Source organism: Serinus canaria, chromosome 3 (assembly GCF_022539315.1).
Source record: "Serinus canaria isolate serCan28SL12 chromosome 3, serCan2020, whole genome shotgun sequence".
Classification (NCBI taxonomy): domain Eukaryota; kingdom Metazoa; phylum Chordata; class Aves; order Passeriformes; family Fringillidae; genus Serinus; species Serinus canaria.
In genome coordinates this window covers 23,353,001-23,373,364 of record NC_066316.1, presented here as the reverse complement: position 1 = coordinate 23,373,364, position 20,364 = coordinate 23,353,001, and the positions used below count along the sequence as shown (strand labels likewise).

Sequence of the window (20,364 nt, the reverse complement as noted above, 5' to 3'; positions counted from 1 at the left end):
GAACACCAAAAGCTAGTTTGCTGTTAATCTCCCACAAAAAATGTATTGTCTGGATTCATGAGTGACCTCCAGGAGCAGGTGATAACTTCTGCTCCAGGAGGAAGAGAGGATGTGTTGAAGGGGCTGAGAGCTCTCCCTGTTCCACCCACTGGGGTGTTAGGAGCAGGCAGCTCCCAGGGCTCCTGCTGGGTGCCTCTCTGCAGCTCAGGCAGCCAAGCACACAGGGTGGGACTCTGCTCTCTGGTGGCCCTGCTGCTGCTCACTCAGTAGCCAGGGCTCTGGTGGCTTGTGGGCTTCATTAAGCCCAAGGAATGGGCTTTAGTTTTAGAAAACAGAAGTACATTCAGGGGCTTCTGTCCCCAAAATGAGCATCTGGTGTCTGTTCATCATGTCCTGCTAGAGCAGATCATGAACTCCCACTCAGTGATTTCTCTAGGAGTCCATAACTTCTGCTCTTACCTTACAGAGATGTCCTTTCCTGACTGTAAATGACAGTAGGAGGCCTGTCCCATTTTTGTTTATCCATGGAGAGATGTAATGCAGTACCTGGATGTAGTATAATGCATGGCGCTTTTGTTAAATACAAGTTGCTATCAGTTAAAAAGTGGAGAGAGACATAGATGGATATCATAAACTTTGTTTCTCAAACCTGCCATTTCCACACTTGGAAATCACTGCACGTGCCTCGTTTATCCACACAAAAATTTGGATCTCCAGCACCAATTATCATCAGGTAGAGCAGCAGAACAGTAGATTGCTGTGTGTCCTGGAGCTCTGGCAAAAGCCTTGAATACCCTGAACTGAGGCCTTGGAGCAAATGAACCTTGATTTGAACATTCTAAGGGTGTGTAGGGAGCAGCAGGTGCTTCTGAAGAGTTGTTCTTCAGGAGCCATGCTTGTTGGAATTAACTGAATGCAGGGGTCTGTGCTTGTGAATGGACTGCACTGCTGTAGTGGGAAGGATGTAAATGCCAAAGGAATTGCACAAGATTTTAGTCAGCTGGATAAGATAGAAAGTGCTTCTTGGAGAAACTGCATTTAGCAAGCTTGCTGTCAATGAGTTTCTGAGATACTGAGCATCATATCAATCAGCTGTAATTATGTACAGTCAGGCAGAGAAGATTAATTCTGAATTCTTCAAAACCATTTCACTTGACCAGAAACATCTTTTGGGGGCCTAGCTTTGGCTAATGTGTTCTTTATCTTCTGAGTAAATTTTGGTAGAGACATTTGGCCATTTTGTTGATAAGTCACTGATAACCATTATCCTCTTGGATAAGCCAAATATGCAGACTGTTTAAATTCTTGATATAAGATGTATTCTCTGAATCTTTCACTGTTCTTGTGGTATTTTCTTTTCCAAAGTGAATAGACCAGAAATGCATGTTGCCCTTGATGTTACTGTTTTTTAGATAACACTCTCCCTCCCTGCCTTGCCTTATACAAAATAATGCTCTTATCCATCCAGAGGTTACGCTTCCTCGCTTAGCTGCAGATTTGTGCAGGAAATTTAGTGTCTAGATGGTGTCTGCTGTAACCCCCAGTCATTTTTTACAGGATTGCTGCCTTCCCAAATGCAGTTCCCCAAGGGTATCTCTCAGAGTTCTTAATTTATTATTTTTTTTTAATTCCTAGAAGTTGGTCATTTGTGTCATGGCTGTATTTAAACCAGCTGGTGCTCTGACAAACTATACCTAGCTAAAAGTATACTTTACCACAAAGTAACCTTACTAGTGTTTGCTTCCCATTGCTCCAAGTTCTGTACAGATGACAAGAATTGGTGTTACATTTTCCTTCTGATCCCTGGTAATGGCAATGGACAGCATCCCATCAGGCCCCCAAAACACCAAGAAAAAAATATAAAGAAGAGGTACATGGTGTCATTTCAAATAACACAGGATTTTGTATCATTGAACTTCTTGTACTCTGCAGTTTAGGTTTGTGTGAACATAATTACAGCTTTGAATTCTTTCTTTTAAATATTGCATGTATGTGGGGGAGTAGTTGTTTTGTTTTTGCTAAGTAGCATTTTTCCAGACAATTGCATTCATACCACTTGTGTTCTTTTTCGAAGGTTAAATTTAATATTGATAGGGTTTTTTGGTCTAGTTTTTATATGAGATTAAGTACCAGACAGTTGCAAGTTTACCATCAGCTAATAGTCAAATGGTACAGTCTCACAAGGACTTGGCTAAAACTAAATGAATAGCTCTCAATTTCCTGTGGGTGTGGGGTTTTGTGTGTGTGTGTGCACTGCTTACCAATAAGGAATGGAGCAACTTTCTTCTGAGATAGCTATGCTGCCAACTTTTATACTGCTGAAGTAATTTTGTTAAACAGGAGGAAGAAAAAAACTTCATAAATTGTCAAAAGGAATTTGACTGCAAAGTGTGCCAGCAGGGTTGGGTCTGTTTTTCCTCCTCCATTTTATCAGGAGGGAAAGTAGGCTCATTGCTTTTGTACTTTATTGGCCTGTTGCTTTCAGATGGTGAGCCTTAACAGTACAGTGCTTTCATGATTTATTTTAGCAGTTGCCTGTGACTGTAGTATTTGAACACACCTCGTGGAGATTGAAAAGGTCAAGAGATTTACTTCCATAGAGATGTTGTACACAACCTCATTTTGGGCATCTCACTGTGGAGGGACTCAGTGGCCTTGGGGCAGTGTGGGAAGGCTGTGGGGATTTGAGTGATGGTACCAAGGCCATCTTCTGCTGGTCAGGGAATGCTCTCTTTGGTCTGTCTGTTACAGATGAATTTTACCTCTAATATATTCTAGTGTTGTCACCCTGATCCTGTGCATTGCTGGGTGTTATTCTAATGATGGCTTGCTATTTCTTTTGCAGAGGAGAAGTGTACACAGTCTGGCCCTTACCTGTCTGTGCTGTTGAAAGACAGGGAAATGAGCAGACCTGACTGTGTACCACTTAAACTAACTTCCTCTGGATTTTTTGAGTAGGTAACTTGGAAGAACAAATTACCTCTGTCATTTTTCTCTCTTTCTTCTCCTGACTTGCAGCTTAAAATATCATCCCCTTTAGTAGCCTTAAGAGAGGTAGATGATGAAGTCTTCATTTGAAGTATTCTCTGAAGTTGAATTAGTTACACCATCAGTGCCACTAACAAAGCTCAGTGGAAGTAGAGCTTTTTTGTAGGATATCCAACAAGCTTTTACTGATTGAAAAACGTGCCTGGGATATACCTGTGCAGCTTGCTGTGTAAGTTTTTCCTTTTATGATCTTTTGGATGGCCCATGCTGCCTAGAAAACTTGGCATTTCTACCCAGAGAGATTGTTGGAGAACTCTCCAGGGATGTCTGTGTGATCTCTAGCAATTGTTAAATGTGTGCTCCATGTGTCACTGGCTCAGGGAGCAGCTGCTGTTCCTCAGTTCTGGTTTGAGGGTCAGAGCCAGATGAGGGTGTGTTCTTGCTTCCCCAGTTTTCAGATGTGGTGTGAGGGAATGAAGGGAATAAGATGGCATGCTCTAAATAACCCTGATGAAGAGTGAGTCTTGAAATGATTTGTAGCTCTGATTACTTAACACACAAAAAGAAGTGAAAACTCTTGTTTAATGTAGCCTGCAGCAGGATCAGTTCTGGAGTTCTGACATTGGTTTCTGGTGAGACCTGGTATTCCATGAGGTTGAGACCTGGTATTACAAGTAAAGCAGTGGCCACCATTCAGCAAAACCATAGGTGCTAGTGGTTAATACAAAGTATTCTCTTACATTAATGAAGTGCTTTTATTAAAACAAGCAAGATGACTGGATGGCCAGATGTTGATGGATCCTGGTGCAAGAATCAAAGCAAGCAATACTCTTTAGGCACTAGTGAGTCACATACAGTTTGGAGATCCTGTGCTGTCTGTCATGCAAGACAAGTTCACATTTGCATAGACTGCCTTTTTTCCATGAATGGCTTTGGTGTCTCTACTGATTAAATTTTAAATTATTACCTTATGTTTTTAGCTATTGATGTAATATTAAAGTGTTACTCTTTTTCTGATTGCTTGTCCTCTTTCATATATGGGTATATTTTCTTCTTTTTAAAGAAATACATTTTTATTTAATTGTAGAATAGCACCTCAGGAATAGTTGCAGGTGAGAGATAGGCCTTCTATGTTACTTTACTCCTGTCTAAAAAAAATTGAGACTTAGCTGATATTCACTAGCAGTCTCTTGCTGACCCAGAGAAATACTCTTTAAAGACCAGGTCCTGAGAGTATTCTTTTAATTTAGAAGAAAGAGGTTAACATGAGCTTTTCATGTTCAGGCAGTGTGGCTGGGACATTGAAACACAACCATACAGATTGCTCTAGGTGGGAATGTGGTTTGTATAAACAGTTTTCTTAGCAGGTGCTGAACTTTTTCCTTAGTCATTTAATTACTTAATTTTGGGAAATCTTTGGGGGAAGAAAATGTCTGGGAAGCTCTGCCAGACACCTACATAGATGTGGCAGTAGAGAAAGGGACAATGACATCTGAAGTTGGATGCAGGGCAGGAAGCACTGGATCAAGGATTGGCCAGAAATGCTGAAATACAGATTTTGGAGAGGCAGGACATGAGGATTTCTGGTGGTTAGCCCAACAGCAAGTCACTTCAGCCTCAGAGTTTCCACCTGTGTGAGACAATTTATAGTGCAAGCCTCAGAAGTACTGTGAAAGTACTAAATTACTGCTCTCAGTGGAAGATCACAGGATGCTTTGAATAAAGCTTTACAAAAGTGCACTGTGTTCTTCCCCACAAACTATTTGGTATTAATAGTATCTCTTAAATGACAAGGAAGGTGAAATGTGCCAGATTTGTGAAGCTGGAGAAATGTTTGCTCATTATTTTGAAAGAGATAGAAAGTGCAGATGGAGAAGGGAGGATTGAAACTTCGGTTTGGAGCAAAAAGTCCTTTGGGCTGTCATCATGGATGTGGCTTGGAAATCCTTCATTTTGCTACCTTGTGTCTGCCAATTGGCTTTGTAGGTGGCTGAGCATATTTCTGAGCAGGTTGGGAGGGAAGAGGGTGTTCACCAGTGCGGAGTAACGCAGGGCAGAGGAAGCTGCTGCGCAAACTCTCTCTTTGAAGATGTGGCAAACCAGGAACTGCTGTAGTCCTTTTCTTAAATAGGAAATACATGCAGCCACCAAAGAAAAGTGACTGGCTGGAGCCTGTGGATAGAAATATGAAGTTGGAAGAAGTAGTCTTTCAGCCTGCTTTGGTGTTTGGATAATAGTTCAAAAGCTGGAAAAAAGGCTGATGTGCAACCTGCCTGCAGAACAACAATTGGCAGCTTTTTAACCTGCATGTCCACAGAATGATTGTGCTTTCATGGAATCACAGAATGTTTTGGGCTGGACCTTCGGGATCATCTCATTCCAACACCCCTGCCATGGGTATGGACACCTCCCATTAGACCAGGCTGCTCAGAGCTCCATCCAACCTGGCCTTGAACACTTCCAGGGATGGGGCATCCACAACTTCTCTGGGCAACCAGTGCCAGTGCCTCACCTGCCTCACAGGAAAGAATTTATTCCAGAAGTACAGAGATGCCTTTAGCCATGCTGCTTGTGTCACTGACATGAAGGGACTCTTCATAGTGGGGGTTCATTGCAGCCCTGTCCCCAGCTTCAGAGTGTCTCTGTCCTGCCCATGCTCCAGGTCTCCTCTGCCACAGGCTTGATGTGGGCTTACAAAAATGGTTTGGTTTGCTTGAAACCAGCTCACAGAGAATGGGAAAGATTCCCATTGTCTCAGATGGCTGGAGCCTCTTGCTGTGTTTCAGCTGGGTTGTTAACAGTGAGGTGTGACCTTTCTGTGGGCAGGTGAGAAGTGAAAGTTCTGCCTCTCCCTTGCTAGGATACTAGCAGGCTCAGAAATGAGGAAATAGCTTTAACTTTGTGATGGAGGCCAGAACACTAAAAAAGCACCTAACCCACCTATTCAGAGAAGTGAGTCCTCAGCTTGGTTATTCAGGATCAGCTATGTGATGGTCAGGGTGTGTTCTCCTGATGGACAAGTTGACCATCCTTTGTTAGGTATGGCAAATGAAACATTTCATTTTAAATGAGCTGTGGTACATATGTCCTAATATCCTAGGGAAGGCTTTGTGGCTAGTAATTAATTCTGGTAATTAATTCTGCTGTTGGGCTAGGGTTCATCAAAGGGTTGCATAGGTTTTACTTAGGCAACAGTAACCTGAGGAGTTGTGTTGAAATTTCTTTGACCTTTGTTAAAAAGTTAAAGCCCTATTAAAGTTTAGCCTGGGAGAACACCTTTAGGTCTACATTATATTCCTGTTCTAGGAATAAATCCATACAGGAAAAACAGCACTGAGCACTTTGGTCTGGCATCTAGATCCTTTTTTTAACAGGAATCTTCTCATAAACACTGGAACATCAGCTGACCTCGGCACCTCTGACTCTGCTGTTATGATGGATTCAGATTCTTTTGCCCATGCTCCCCTTCATGCTGCTTTTCCAGCACACCACTGCAGTGCTGGTGCCATTTGTCTAAAAGATAAAGTGCTCTTACTCTAAAAAAGCAAAAGTAGTACAACTGAATTGCTACTTTTGTCTATAAATATTACTGCTATTTAATAATGATGATAGGAGTTCTCTTTTGAGCTGAAAGCAGAAGCAGCACTATGTTCTGAGTCAAGTTCAACCACAGGGGTTTTTTATAGTCATTAAATGCCTTATTGTATTTAAAAAACCAAAACAAATATTTTTGTTTTGGAAGAATGAGTATCTGATATGACAGCGTAGAGCAAAAGTTTATTATGCATATACAGTTGAAATAAGTTAACTTGTTTAAACTGTATTGTAGAAGCAGTGCTTCTGCATTTGAAAAAGTTTCATGACTTCATATAACCATATCAACATGTTTCCATAGTTAATTTCCAGCCTACAATTCTATTATGCCTTGTCTAATGGAACATCATGATATTAAGTAAACCAATAACCCTAATGTTAATGTTGCTGATGCTTTATTAGATACTACATAAAGGAAAAAAACCCAACCAAACACCAAAACAACAACAAAACAACAAACTGCAATCCTGCACTGACTTAACCAGGATATGTTTTAACTCGATGAGTTTTTTTGTAGGGGGAAAATGAGGTTACATCTAAAAATCTGCATCCAGTGCTCAAAATGGACCAGCACACAACACTATCCTGAACTGTTGTGTACTGTTGCTTGAGAGGACATCAAATGTGCACCCAGTGCTGTTCAGTGCTTTTCTGCAGAGAAGAACAGACTTCATGCTGGGACTTCCACCACATTTATGTATGTCCACATATATGCAGCAAATAGAGAATTAATGTAGTGAGTATGAACAGGTGATGAGGTAATGTGATTAATTGGAAAGGAAAGGGAGAAGTAACACAGCAGTAACAGCCTGGTACTGGTAATTTTACTGAACAAAGCTATTTCTTTCTAAATTTGAGAATGCCACCAAAAATCAGGCATATGGCACATATGTCCTCTGTCACACAGGGAGTTAATTTCCTTGTGGTGTGGGCTTATTTGAGTAGTCTGAGTGTTAGCACAGGCCAGTCCAGCTCTGTATGTTATGCAGAGGGTAGGGCTCACTGCATTCAGGGGAGAGTTTACATTGGAAGGGAGCTGGGGTGGTGGGAAGAAGCTAACAAAACACAGAGGCCTTGCAGCACTGCTGAAATACTGGGTATGTTTCTTGGATGCAGAAACCAAGCATGTCTTCTAGGAGCATATAATGTTTTACCAGTGTGTGATGGCACAGGATCATTACTGGAATACAGAGTCCAGTTCTTACGTGCCTGCAGAAAGCTGAGAGATTGATTACAGTTGGAAAACCTGTTTTACTGTTAACTTTTCTAAATAAAAAGCTTTGCATGCTTGCATCAAGTGAAGTGGATGAGTTGTATTTTGCAAATATCTGTAGAGGAAAAAAAGTACAAAACTCTTCAGTTTAGTAGGAGGAGGTGTAATGAGATTGAACAGCTGAAAGTTGAAACCAGAAGAATCTGGGCTCCTTGTAGCACACAAATTATTAAACAGAATAAATTATTTGCTCAAACAGCTCCCTTTGGACGTGACAGATTCCTAATCACTTGCCTGGGAATTGGACTACGTGTTTTTAGCAAGGGAGTATTGCTGTGTGTGTGTTTGTAGCTAGCCATGTGTCTGCATGTGGGTCTGTGGCACACCTGGGGTGGAAGGCAGGCTGGTGATTGCAATAGTCTCTTCTCTTTTCCACATCATCCACTGTCATCTCTAGGAGCTGGTATGGTTTTCTTAGTTTGCTGTTTCTTGTCTCTCTTCGGCAAATCTACTGGGTTCTGATTTGTGACTTGGAAGGGAGAAAACAGAGTTTAAGTCCTGCCCATCCATCCATGTGGAGAGTGGTTTCTGTAGCTAGATTACAGACAGTCTTGAGGGGCTTTGGAGTTTTTTATTTAATAGTTGAGGATGTGGGGTTTTTTGGTTTGTTTCTTTGAGGAAGATTAAAGTTGTCAGGTAAGTCAAGCTTTGCATGGGTGCAGGTGTCCTGCTGGAGAAAAGAATGGGACAAGCAGAATAGAGAGGAAAATGAACTTACTATCAAGGGTTTTATTCAATTTTTGTTTGATCTTATGGGAAATAGGGCAATTTCCACAGGAGAGAGCTTCCATCATTAGGCTGGTTTTCCAGATTCCCTCCGTATCAGCAGATTATTTTTCTTTTCCTGGTGATTCTTTGTTCATCCATATAAAATAAAATCTGTGTTAATCTAATTTCAAATAGAGAGGGGTTTCCATTTCTGTGTCAGACTTCTGGCACAGTTTTACAGTGTGTTGCCATGTGTTTCACAGGGAGAGGGAGATCAACACTAGTTGTGTTGCCTGCCTGCCTCTGGATGTGCCTCTTTGGGTTGGAGTAGGGGACACTCCCCATGGAGTGTCTACAGGTTGGAGGTAGAGATGTGCATCACTGCAGCACCTGGGCAGTGGAGCCAAGGTGGCAATTCCATACTATTCACAGGGTGAAAATAAAACTCATACATGCAATTTAAAATCAAAGGACATCTTGCTTGGCCCGACAGTAGCCATGCTTGTGTAGAAGAGTCTATCTGGAGATGTAGGATATATTAATATATCCTATATTGTGTTGGTGAGGAAGCCTTTGAAAGAGAAAGAAGTTTTGTGTTGTAATGACAATCCAATATTCTCATTGCATTTGTGATGTTACAGCAGAGCCCTGTTTCACTGAATATGGGAAGCTCCCTGAGGATGGTGGAGAAAATGCCACTGCCTTCACTTCTGACACGTATTATGTGTGAATTATTTATGGTACTTCATTGCAAATGGAATGTTCTGTAGTATATTTGTAAATAATGAATTCTTTATGACAGGACATCTGTGCCCATGGATCCTGTGTCATAGAACTACTTTTCTAAATACACTTAATGATAAGATATCTATCCCTTTACCAGGCTGTCCTGTAATAAATTATCTTTGTATTCCTGCTGTATGTTCTCTCTTCTGACTCCTAAATGATATATGGATAGATATACATGTAGAAGTTTGTACTGTTTCTTGTCAGTTGATGTGGTGTTAAATTCACTTTATATTTAGAAGGTACCTTTATAAGTAAACAGTCTGAGTTTTGTGTTCTGTAAACTGGAGTTAGTGAAAGACTTTTGTAACTCATAAATTAGGTTTGCTTCTTCTAACTTTCCTAAAGAGAGCATATTTTGTAAGACAGTACTTATTTTAAAAAAAATACTACTTTTTTAATTAATAAGATCTACTTTCTGGTTATGCCAGTAGTTTGTGGGGGTAATGAAAATGCTAAGTGCAGTGTACAGTTCGGAATGGTGAAACAAGAAATGTGGGATGAATACCTGTTTGGCCCAGTCAATGACCTTGGGGATAACATTTTCCCTTGCTTTTCTGTGCTGCCTCATTGGAGGACTTAAGATTCATCACCAGTGTGCGGCTGAAGGGGTTGGCATTGCCTGTGCTGACCGACTGACTCGTGCAGCTCTCTGGTCAACCAAGCCAGTGAAGAGATCCCAGTTGGAAAAAAAAATTTCCACAAGGGAAAGGCCAGTTTGTCAGCATCCCATTTCAGTAACCTGGTTTTCTGTGTGGTGCACAGTTGGATTGGGCATTCTCAGTGAAGGGGCAGCTGCTTGGGGTCAAGGCTGGGAGCTCTGCAGGGCCCTGGGCTAGTGGGAGGATGGCTGTGCATGGTCAGCATGGTGTGAAGTGTGTTTGGAGTGACTGCAAATGGAGCAGCTCCATTGCCATCTTACCCACATCTGCTGAGCCAGGCTGATTTGTTGGGTACAGTGCCACATGGATGAGAAATGTGCCAAGAGGGAAAAACGCTTTAGGTTTGGGATGCTAAAAAAATAATAAAGGAATACTGCATTTTCAACTTCCAAAAAGGATGAGGAGTCTTCCATTAAATGATCTTCTGCATGCCTAAACCTCCTTCCATGCGAGCCTGGTCCCCTGCTGATCTCTCCTGATTCCCCCATCACTTCTCTTCCCTTTCTTCTCTCTGCCCCTTCATTCCTCTCAGGAACTCAGAACCATTGACCAGTTTTGCAGCTCATGTACTCTTGTAAGCCTTTTGAATCCCCTCAAAACGAGAAGTTATTGCTGGGTGCCTGCCTGGCCCCGTTCACTGCTGCAGTTGCTTAGCAGCCATGGGAGGCACAGGGGAGGAGCTGCTGGGTGTCCCTGCATCATCTGCAGGGACACAGGAGAGCTCAGTTATTACTGGGGAGCTCTGGTAGCATCTTGCTTCTGCCTCTCCTGCGTGCTCACACACACCCTCAGCTGCCTCTGCTCAGCAGCTTCTCAGCAGCTGGGAAATGGAGTCTCCTCTGCCTTCAAGCAAGCCTTGCTGCTTGCAGGCTCACACAGAAAGAGGCAGCAAAGCCATCCCAGGCCTTGGTCCAGAGCATGCTGAATGTGCTGCAAGGATGTTTTACCACCTCTTGAAAGAGTGGCCTTGGGTTAGGTGCTTCAGCTCACATGGTGGTGGTTTTGCACACTGACCTCTTAAGTTTTCCATTTTTAGTTGAAGGTTGCTCATCACTTCTCATTGCTCTTCCTTGCGGGCTCTGACGAGTTCTGCTCAGTGTTCCTGCCTTACCTTGGAGAAGTCTCCAGCTTTCAGCCAAAAGTTGTGGCCTCTTCTGTCACCAGGAGTGGTAGGGAGGGACACCAGCCCCTGCCTTGGCCACCCTGCTGCAAGGTGGTTGAGGTCTTGGATAGAGGATGGGCTGTGACTGGGGAGGCTGAGGTGTCCTGGATTACTCTGAGGTTGCCTCAGGGGAAAAAATTCCCTGAAAACACAGCGGGTGGCCAAAAATGATGGTGTCTGTTCAACTGCCATGGCAGTTTTGTTACACCTTAGGGCTGGAGGCACAGGTCTTTGAAAAAGTATGGGTACTGAGATGTCATTTGTAGAACTTCAGCTTTGCTCCAGAGGGGTTTCTGTAAACCTGACCAGAGAAGAAAGAACAGTGCCTCAAAGCCCTGATATATCCAATTAACCAGCTCACTGCATATCTTGCCCTGGTTGTAAATGTCAAGGTAATGTACTGTTTTGGAGCAGAGGCTGTCTGAAAAGCTGTGAAGTGTCCACTGCAGTGAGACCCTTCCATGCTTATTGCTTCTTTAGGAACATTTATTTCTGATGGGCATCTCAGATTTCAGAGATGTGAATGATGTAAACAGAGAGGCTGTTGGCTGTTAGCAGTTACAAATCAGCCAGTTTGGTGTGTCATACTTTTCATCTTAATGCAGATTCCTAGATAGCCACAAACCTAGAGCTGGAGGAACAAGCCACATGATTTATATGAAGAAATATAGTAGTGCTTGGATTTTCTTTTTATAAGGCTAATTGTGTTAATTTGCTTGAGACACAATTATCTCAATGGGATTGATTTGTTTAATTAACTCGGGATGCCTGCAGGTGAAATAGTGAGTATAAATAGAAGGACAGTGGGGAATGCATCACTAATGTTTGTATTGCAGAAGGATTGACTCATATGTAAATGAAGTGCTGCAAGCCTGCCAGGCTAACCTAGTTCTGAGGTGGTTTCTAGATATTAAAAAAAAATAAAATCTCATGCTGTCATGCATAGCACAGGGCTCGTACACTCAGGAATAAGTTGGTGAGGAGTGTATGCTGTAGTACTACTGAGTGTAAATACCTTATGTAGGAGCACTTCCCTGAACACTGCCCAGGGATGGGGGGTGAAGGACGTGGTTTGTGCCAGGCCACTGTGATGGCACTGCCCTGGTGCAACCCCTTCTTCAGTGTGTCAGTCCTCTGTGGTGAGAAATCAGAGCAGTTTCTTGTTCCAAACTTTGCAAGGGCCCCTTCTGAATGGAACACACAAGTACCCTGCATGTAGCATTCCTGGGATGAAAGCCTTGTGGCAAAGCTTTGCATGTTCTCCTGCTCCCAGATTCCTCTGCCTTACTGTGTGGACATACCACTCTGCAGAGGATTAGGTGTCTCAATAGACCAGTTCTGCAACCTGTGTGTGTGTCCTTTGCCTGCTGCTTGCCAGGGCTGTATCCGACACCCTTAACTTGTCCCTTGTTCTAAGGTAGCTGGTTATGTTCAAGGCACAAAGGGGAAATGCTGTGTCTTTTCTGTCAGTTTGGTCCTGTACCATAAAAATCTTAATGCCTCCAAATATAGAGGATAAATTGGTATTTCTGATCTTTTCCCAACCTAGAGTAGATGACTAGTTTTCATAAAATTCCAGTCTTTCTCTGAATCCTTTGGAGATCTTCGTCGTAGCTTGTGGCAAAATATTGTTGAATATAATTGAATTGAATGTTGAATATAAACAAAATAAAACTAGATCAACAGAGCACTGCCAAAGAACCAAACCAACTAAAAAAACACACGTTTCCTTTTAGCAGCTCTAAATGTATTGCTGTTTAAAAAAATGCCTTTGCTTCTGCACGACAAGAGTGTATAGGAGCACTGTTGTCTTTACCACAATTCCTTTTTTTATATCCTCAATAGTTTATCCATCTCCCATTAGTGTGGTTGCTTCAAGCTACTCTGTTTCCTTCTCTACAGAAATATGTTCCAAATTATTCTTGTCCCCATTTTCCGAGGCTTTTACTACATCTGCTATCTCAAGAAGAGATCAGATGATAAGAGCTGAACACAGCACTCTGATGGAGAACACGCTTCTGATTTATGCTGTGGCACAACAGTCTTGTACTTCTTATCCTTTAGATAATCATGTGAATGCTTTCGTCTTGAAAATGGAAAAAAAATTATATTTCTAAGTTGTAGCCTTGTGTATCTAGCAGTGTGTTTCCTTTATTTGCTAAACACTTGATTCAAATATTGAGTTACTCCAGAACTGTTAAACCCAACAATCAGTTTTGAGTGCTTCACATTTTTCATTTAAATGCACTTTGCTTTTTATTGATCTACAATGGATATAATTTGCCCCTTGGTCTGGCCTTGCATGGTTCATCTAGAATTCTTTCCAGTCTTCTCTGGTTTTGAACAACTGTACGTTTTGTCATCTGTGGGATTTTAGCTGTTCTGATTTTTGGTGGGGAGGGGAGAGAAGGTGTTGCCTTCCTGTTTTTCAGTTCATTCAAGAGTGTATGATACACTGCTATCCTGCTTTAGAGCTGAGGACATCCCTCCCTTGACCCCTTTTTTGGAAAGCTGTTTGTTTTGTTCTCATGCATTTTCTGTGTCTCTCTGCTGCTTTCAAATCTACATGCATGCTTTCCCTAATAAACCTCAATTTTCTTAGTAACATAAAAGGATTTTTTCAAATACTGTTTCAAGTGCAATTCCCAGCCTCTTTGAATCCACACTTAGGTTAACAAGCCAAAACTACCCATTAACAGCAAAGAAAAAAGTATGGAAGTGTTTATCTCTTGGAGAAACTGGGCTTGGAAAATTTTATTTTGTCAGAAATATTAGAGCTGTGTGCACCAGGTCAGGACACTCTTGCTCCAGCCTTTGTCTTGGTTTTTGTTACATTCTAAATCTTTGCATAGGCTCATTTTGTTTTGAATGCAGAGAACTGTTTCTGTCTTACTGTCACTTGAAATAGTTTGAAACCGCCCTGCTTTATTATTTTCTACCTGAAGGAAAACTGTGGTTGGGGTATTTTGGGTGTTGGGGCGGGGAGAATGCTGTTTGGTTTTTGCACCAAGTCCCCCAGCTTTTCCTCCCCTGCCTTGTTCCATATGTATTACTCAAAGCCATGACATCTCTTCTGTGGTTTAAATGTCTTATAAAAATATTAGAACCCTCAAGAAATGTCACACTTGTTCCATCTTGCCACCAGCCCAGCGAGTGCTGTTACTCTGCTGTCAAGGTAGAGTCCTGGATCCCTGTGGTGTTTAACACAGATGCTGTTTTGCCCTGGCTTGCAAATGTGTGTTTCTGTCCTGCTTGTCATGTGGGGGTTTGCCAGGCTTTTGACTAGAACTAAGTTTACCCAGTAATGCCAGTTTATCTTTTTCAAGTTGACACTACAAAGGCAAGTGGTGGGGAGCCTTTGTCACTCACATCACTGATCTCCCAGCATCTGTGGTTCTGAGCAGGGGTTTGGTTCCCTTTTGCCTGTTCTGTTTGGGTTAGGGTAAGATGGCAGTGTATGAGGATGATTTGACATCTGTTGAAGGAAACATTTCAAAGAAACTTTCCTAAAGTTTCTCTGCAGCTTAGGAGTTAAGGAATAACAGCTCTTCTCCCTAGGACACAGTTTCTGACCCAGTTATGTAGACTTCACTTTCAGGGCTTCATTGACGTAAATGAATTTTGGTTCTGCCTTAAAACCACTGCAAGAAAAGGTCTTTGTGTGAGTTTCAGTTTGCGTTTGGGTTTTTTTAATCTGTTACACCATTGAAGTATTAAATAACTTAATACTGCAAGAGCTGATTCTTTCCAGTCCATGGCTTTCCCCTGAGGAAAAAGTAAATATGCCTCCTGAGAGACACTTTGAAAATGATGCTGCACAGATGTGCAGGGATGCACACGCGCACATCTGTCCACCCAAACAGCACCCTGAGCTCCGCCCTGGAAGCCTGTGGTGTGAGGGGGGAAGATGGTGGAGGAGGCACAGAAAGCTGATCTGACTGGAAACTGTCTAATGCTGAATTTCATTTCAGAGACCTTGGAAGTATCATGCTTTTCCCATGTACTTATGTGTTCAAAAACATTTTTCCAGTGCCTGTTATTTCTAAATTACTAATTACTTGTGCAGAAGAGCTGCAGTGTGCTTTTCTACAAAATTGCAAGGAAGCTTCTTCCAAACTCAGCAGGAGAGTGCACTAAAGCATTTCTAGGCATTTTGTTCCTGTCTATAACTTGAATCAGGAAAACACATGAATGTGATCGGTGCATTTAATGGCCTCTCAGGTTTCTTGAAGTTAGGTTCAGAAATTTGCACAATAGATTATAGTGGATTACTGTTGACCAGGTAAAGAAAAGTGATTGTGAAGGACGCATCAGGCACTTCAGAGGAAGTTAAATTCAAATGGAAGTAATTATTTCTCTTGAGCTGGACATTTACAGGAATACAAACTTAGTAGTGAAGCTGGGAGGAGAGCCCAGGTTGCATCTGCTGCAGGGACCTCTTGGGGTAAGGCAGTACTGGTAGGAAAAAGAGCAAGGGGGCCTGGACATGGACTAAGGAATATGTTGATTCAAATTCTGGGTCTATTTTTTACAAGTCCTCCAGGATGATGTTGTGAAACTGAAGAACCATCAGAAATATAATGGAAAACTAGGAGAGACATCAGGTAAAAAAAAAAAAAAAAAAAAAGTCAGAGAACAAGGACGGTTTGGAAAAGGTTCAAGGTTTTTGATACAACAAAGGCTATATGTTGCTGCTCTTGAAGTATGCCATGCAAAGCCCCAACTGTCTCTTCACTGCAGGAATGCCTTTTTTTTCTCTGTGGTATTTTAGAAAGCCACATCTTCAAGTAAAATTGAATCTGACTTGCTTTTGTCTTGTATTGTTGACACTGAATTACTTGATTATTGGATACATGCTTGTCAGGCAGGCCATCTAAGATGCCACTGAGGGTTGGTAACCTTGAAGGATATTTTCTATGTGGTTTTAATTATAATACATTCTGAAACAAAAAAATGTCTTTCTCCATATTACTTTATAAGATTTAAATATTTTTCCCCTGTTGCCCTCACTGGAGTGCAGAAAATAGGCTGAGTGAAAGGCTGACTATCAAATTAAATTTGTTCTTGTTTTAAATAACTTTTCACATTACATCTCTAGAGATTTTTATCCCTGTATCTGCAAAAATGTCATTTGAAATTCTTCTTCCTCCAAGATTTTACCAGGGCAAAATTTCAAAAATGTATGCATTCCTTTCCTTCACCTTCTTTTTTCCAGTTCTACACCAAGTTGTGCCTCTTCTCCCTTCTTTTGAGTGTCCTTTCCCAGTGCTGCTTACCCAGGTGAGTTTAAGCTTGGGATACAGAGGGTACCTGCTTCCATGAGGCAGCTCTAACACTCCTCTGCATGTGTATGGATTTCTGTTTGCAATAACCAGCTTGTTTATACCTGCTGTGCAAAACATGGCTGGTGACTGGAGGAGCTTCTTAGCACTCCATAATATTCTGTGTGAGGGGAGGTGGTTAGAGTTTGGAATAACTAGTCCACAAAGTAGGACGAAGCTGTTTTAACAGGAAAACTTGCTCTATTTTGCATCTGTTTCTTTTGAGTGATCAGTCAGGGAAAAAAAAAAAAAACCATGGTTTTTGCTCTTGATTCTGTGAATTCCTGTAATGTTCAGAAAAGATGTGAATAGAATTTACAGGATTATTGAAGATTATGCAATGGTCCCATATCTGTGAGCAGTTCAGGGAAAAAAAGTCACTGCTACTTGTACTGTCACTTAAATATGATATGAGAGAGACACTTCCCTCCCCTGCTTCCTGCCTCCTTTTATGTTCTTTGCAATGTGAATATACTAACATCTATTTGAAAGTTATTTTTGTCACCTAGGCCTTCTCTTTCACATCTACCTCAGAAGCCAGGCTTGCATCTTGGCGGTGTGTGTTTGTTTAATGTGAGGAAGAGCAAAACTTGCTCAGATGACCAAAAGCAGAAACAATTGTTTGTCTTGAGATCACAGTGTGCATTTGTTTATCTCACCTTTAAGGTGTTTTGTAATCACTTTTTCCCAGATCCAAAAGATAATGTCCTAGGAGATAACAGCTAATAGATGCAAATACTGTGTGAATTATACTCACACCTACTTGCATCAGTCACCCTGTGCGACAACAAAGGAAGGAAAAGAAAATAGATAGTGGTCCTTGTTCTGCTCTGCGTTGAGGGCCCTTGACTTGCCCTGAGACAAACAAACAAAATGAATGGATACAATAGAGTAGAAATTGCTTTGTTTTTTTCCCACTCTGAGCCCTTCACCGCGTCTGGTTGTGCGTAGATGTGATGGAACTGTTGGTTTCGAGTGTTAAATAATATACATACTTATATAAGAACCAGCTCAATCCCTTTTTTGTGGGAGCGGTACTGTGCGTTAGGATTCTTTTTTTCAGGCACGACAGCAGCTTTAAGGGCTGCTGAGATGCTGGTGAATTGTTTTCCTGAGGATGCTGCCCAGTGGGCAGGGCTCCCTGGTGCCCAGGGGCTCGCTGGCCTGGCGGCGTGCGCGGCGCTTCGGCTCATTCCTGTCACCCATGGAGGCGCTTCTTGAGGTGGTCTGCTCTGGCTGGGCAGCTCTGTGTGTCTGGGGGGGGTTTGGTGTGGTTAGTGTTAAATACAATTCCAGAGGTGGCTCTCTTGTGGTCCATCTCTAGCATAACAGCTGGAAAGTATTGGATCTTTGATGTTTGCCTGGCAGAGTTTTCCCTCTTCTGTGTTTTGTGCCACCTGCCTCTGCCTCATCCCAGCCTGCTTTCCTGTAACCTTGTCTTCATTACAACAGGCTGTAGCCCCTCTACAAACGAGATGATGTCTCTAAGATGCTGATAATGGATAGCTGTAAAAAGGCTTAACTGAACTTATTGCTGTTGCAGTTTATTTCAAAAGACAGAAGTATCAATAATGGAATGTTGTGAGTTGTCCTAAGTTTACGCTTCTGATTGGACCAGCTAATTTCCTTAGACATCTGACATGTCCTTGCAATCAGTAGAGAGAAAGGGTCTTTTCTTTGGGGCAGCTCAGCAGAAACTGAATTTCAGTGCTCTGGTCACATTCTCTTCTGGAAATGTTTCCTTGCATTTCTTTTGTTTGTTTTCTCCTTTTTTATACTGGCTGTAGAGGAAACCTGGAGCCAGGAGCCAGCCAAGCTGTTGGTGGTATCAGTTGCACAACTGTACCCACAGTTATCAGGTAGGGCATCTTTGGAGAGTGACAATGAAGGCATTGGTTGGAAGACCTGTATAAATAGTTTGCCCAGTGTAAAGTGTTTTTTACAGACTTAAAGGAATGCTGCATCTTAAAGAAATAAAGATCTGCATTTCTGCTCTAAATGCAGCCCTTTGTAAATGACAGCAATTCAAGATGGTTTCCAGAATCTTCTCTCTGTAAAGAGCAAAATACAGATTGAAACGAGTCCTGTAGCCAGATGGGTTGCAGAAATGAACACCTATCTCTTACTGCTTTCAGTGAAGTGCTCACTAGCATATGAGCATCTGTACACAGGTAGATCCCTCCTGTGCTGCTGACAGATGCTGCTGATAGGCATTTTCCATGTATTAGAAACTCCTTCAAAGTGTTCTGTCAAATGGTACCACAAGATGTAGGTGGTTCTTGCCTAAGTGAACCAACAAGCCAGGGAGGGGAGTATCTTTTGAGAGAGCATGCAAGTCTTTGACACAACCTTGTGAGTTTGAAAAGATGGAAAATTCTTTATCTGGAACAATTTGGAAAAGTGCTGTTAAACCAGGCAAAATTTATTTTGTTTCCATTTTAAAAATTAAATTAGAAATGACTGTAGGAATTTTCCTCTATGATGTTCCTTGTTGAATAAAAGCCTTGGAGTTGGACAAGGCTGCTGGATGAGGTCCTCTGGGAAGGGGAAACTGTGGGGGAAATAACGTGGTCTGAGCCAGTGTGAGCCCTTTGAGCCTGTAGATCTGCTGTTCATTGCTGGGGTTGGTTGTTTCTGGCTGTAAACTGTGAACTGAGGGGTAGAAGGGTGAGGGTGGTGTGGCTCCAGCCTGGGCTGTTGGCATCTGAGGAGGCAGTAGTGCCATCTGTGAGGGGCTGCACCTCAGCCCTGTCACCCAAAGGCTGTGGTGACAAAGTTGAGTTGGTGGCTGGAACACGTGAGGTCAGTCCTTGGTGATCCTGCCCTGGTTTCAGGGAGACATCTCAGCCATTTCTGGGGAGAATTCAGTTCCATGCTGCCTGCTTGTCTGCACTAGTTTCTCCCACGTATGGATTTTGTGGGAGAAACCACAGGGGTTCCCTACAGTTCCATGCACCTCCCTGTGTGCTGCTGCTGCTGCTGCAAATAGTGCAAAAGGGGTGCCTGGGCAGGTCCCAGCTTTGCCTCTTAGAACTGTGCTTCAGTCTGGTTGGAGTCAGTAAATGTGATCTTTCTGAGCAGAAAAGACGCATTTTTATGTCTGGTGGTTGCTTCTTGTTTTGGGAGTGGAGAGAATGGGTTCAACTTTGTATTTTTGTGGAATGTAGATTTAAATTATTATTAAAATGAGATCTTAGGAGAAAGTGTTTGTATATTTATAGGGGGAAGAAGAACTTTGTTAGATAGTTCTTTGAGGTAAATGTACTTGTCAGAGAATTTATTATTTTAGTCCTGTGGTCTTTCTAAATGCATTTGACATGCTCGTTATTCACTTGCACCATTTGTTTCCTGTCTCATTATATAAGTTAGCAAACCACTCTAGGGTTGCCTTTACTTTTATTTGCATTAGAAACTGCACCATAAAAAATGTTCTCATTGGGTTGCCTGCTGCTGAGCCAAGAGCTGTAAATAAAGTGGTTTCTAATTGAAATCCAGGAGAACCACAGAACCATCATAATTAATGTACCCTCTGTTTTTTCTCTCTCTTTTTTTTTAATATTACCACATGTCTTTTTTTATAAAGTGAACGAAGCTTCTCTTCTTCCTAGCTACCCTTAACTTGAAAGAGTCACTTCTTGCTGTTTGTGTTTCCATACACTTTTCTGGACAAATGAATTCTTGAGGCTGGGAGATTTTTGTTTTGTTATTTATTTTTTTTTCTTTATTTTAAATTTTTTTTAGTTACAGAATTTACTTATCAAGAAGAACAGTTTTGGACAAGAGCAAGGAAAAAAATATTTTGTGAGTAAGCTTGATGTGAGACTGTTGGGATCTATGGGCAGATATTCCTGAGAAGTGGTTTTCTGCTTT

The 20,364-nt window shown here is 41.9% G+C and overlaps 1 protein-coding gene across 8 annotated transcripts in view; it reads left to right on the top strand.

The window, feature by feature from the left end:
• Positions 1 to 20,364, top strand: part of TRERF1 (transcriptional regulating factor 1) — a 98,728-nt gene that overhangs the window by 34,205 nt on the left and 44,159 nt on the right. The window contains exon 3 of one of the 8 annotated variants that reach the window (XM_050972124.1): positions 16,389 to 16,453. The exons of the other annotated variants lie outside the window; for them this stretch is intronic. The gene's annotated coding sequence lies outside the window, so the exon portion shown is untranslated. The remainder of the gene's footprint in view (positions 1 to 16,388; positions 16,454 to 20,364) is intronic. 8 annotated transcript variants of the gene reach the window in all.